A 2,603-nucleotide genomic window follows, 5' to 3' on the forward strand; every position below is an offset into this window, starting at 1 on the left:
GAGAAAAGTTACCCCTTACATCCCAAACTTGGTGGATGAAATAAATGATCAAATCAACACCGTACACAAGTAATGAACTTGGACACAGACAGATGGTACTAGATAAATGTTTGTCCAGAGAGTATAAATGGGATAACTGTGTTGAAAAGATGTAATACCAGGTTAGAGTGGACCAAAAAGAGAAAATTTGTAAAAAAATTGAATATATATGAGATGGTACTGTCACAGGCCACAAGGTGGAGCTGTTTGAAAAAAATGAGCAACCGCAGGATAAAAAGTGAACCCAATGAAAACACCCACAATTAATGAGACACTATTTGTATAAAAAGAATTGTAGAAAAAATGCTCATATTGGTAAGGGATATAGTGTAAAAAATGTAATAATTCATTGTATATAAAGAGAAGGGCAGATATATAATAAACAATGGGATCAATCCAGCAGGATGCTACTGAATGTAGAAGCGACAAGAGAAATTATATAGACAGGGTCAAACAAGAACAGAATCCACCCTATATATATATATAGTCTGTTTAAGAGGTTACAGTGATATGGAACATCTTTGTAAGAAAAAAAATGATGACTGGGTTACAAAAAAACAATGGCCGACATAATAGAAGGCACATGAGAGTGATACCTGGTGGTCCGGGGGACTGAGTGTGGCGCCCACATAGCCGAAAACATCTGGAAACCCCATAACCGGCACTTCAAAATTAACATTTAAAAAAAAATAAAAAAAGTGAGCACATATAAAATAGACTTTAAAGGTGAAAATTAAAAGAAGAATAAGGTGCAAATGAAAAAAATAAGCAAAAGACAAAAAAAAAGGTGCCGAAGGAATAAAGAATCAAAGCCCTTTATGTACAGTATATGACATGATCTTGTAATTTCTATATATGAACACCAGGTGTCAGCATTGTATATAGATTTCCAGGAATTCTTCCAGATTATGGGATTATATTATGATGACCCCAGAAATTGCCTATTAATATTTCACCTTCAGTTTTTGGGTTTCTGCCCCTGTCAGGATAACATACAAGGGGCACAGCCATAGGAGAAGCAGCAGATACACTCAGGCCTTGCTGTCTGCGGAGGTCGCTCTGCTATATACAAGGACTCCAGTATGATAAATGGCACCTGGTAATTGGGGGCATATTTGACCTCGCCGCATGCGATATATCGAAATATAAAATGATACATCATAAAAAAAATCTAAATTGCTTTCTCCTAACCTTCTGAAAAAAAAATAAAAATAAAATAATAATAATAATAATAATAATAATAAACAATATTAATAATAAAAATAATAAATAATAATAAACAATAATATTATTAATAAAATTATTAACTAATATTAATAAATAATAATAAAAATAAATAATAATAATAATAATAATAAATATAATAAGAAAAAAATCCTGGCTCTTAAGACAAGGGGAAGAAAAAGAAACCCCCGAAGGCGTGAAAATTAAAAATTGCTCGGTGGTGAAGAGGTTAATCGATAATGAACTGAGTTTCCTGCAATGATTGGCTCTTCTATAGCATGCCTTCATGTAATTCAGGACTCTCCCCATTACAGCTGAGACTTGTAGTTCTACAGCAGAAATGATCAGTCAGCCTGTGTGTCATCTTTATGTTGTATAACGTGCAGACACGAAGGGGTAAATAGAGGAGGGGTGACGTCACCACCCGCCGCAGAACCTGAAGAACTCGCTGAGCTGTGCGACCGTACCAAGTGCTGAGCGGGGGGGATGCGGATGACCTGACTATTTTATTCCGATGAGTGATTTGTTAAGTATTGTGGGACATTAGGAGTCGATTTGTTCTAGAGATAAATTGTAGAGAAGAAATCAATAGCTGAAGAGTGTAGGGGTGTGGCTCGGAGAGAGACGGGGCAGGGTGTGGAGTGCGGAGCTCCCCCCTGGCAGGAGTGGTCGGGCCGCCTGCTGGCAGTGCTGTACTGTCTGTCACACCAGTAGTGCCCGCATCTCCATCGGCTGGTGCCCGGGAGAGGAGCTGGATGCCCGGAGGGAGGAGGAGCGACCGACACAGGTGGGGACAGACCCGGGAGAGCTCACTGTGAGGGGGGGACACTGAAATTACAGGTGTGCGACCCCCGCAATCACTGCCTGCATCCACCTGCACGGTACATGGTACAGCCCGAGTACAGGACTGTATAGCGACCTCCACCTGCATCACCCTCTATGGCCACAGCCCCACTATCAGTATTCGGTCAGTATTCAGTCAGTATTTTTTCTCAGGAGTTGGAGCCAAAACCAGGAGAGGAACATCAGAGAAAAGGTATAATAGAAACAAGTCACCAATTCTGCATTTATCACCCACTCCTGGTTTTGTCTCCCACTCCTGAGAAAGAATACTGACCGAATACTGATGGTGGGGCCGCGGCCTATAGTGACCGCTCCACCTATATCGCCCTGTATAGCACATATGTCACATCTGGCCCCCAGGGTGATTATATTTGGCCGGGGACTATGTTAAGCCATTATTCTGTATGGAGGACTATGTGGGACCATTATTCTGTATGGAGGACTATGTGGGACCATTATTCTGTATGGAGGACTATGTGGTGCCATTATTCTGTATG

Source organism: Phyllobates terribilis, unplaced genomic scaffold (genome assembly GCF_046119375.1).
Source record: "Phyllobates terribilis strain yellow unplaced genomic scaffold, ASM4611937v1 Scaffold_2__4_contigs__length_985480577, whole genome shotgun sequence".
NCBI lineage: Eukaryota > Metazoa > Chordata > Amphibia > Anura > Dendrobatidae > Phyllobates > Phyllobates terribilis.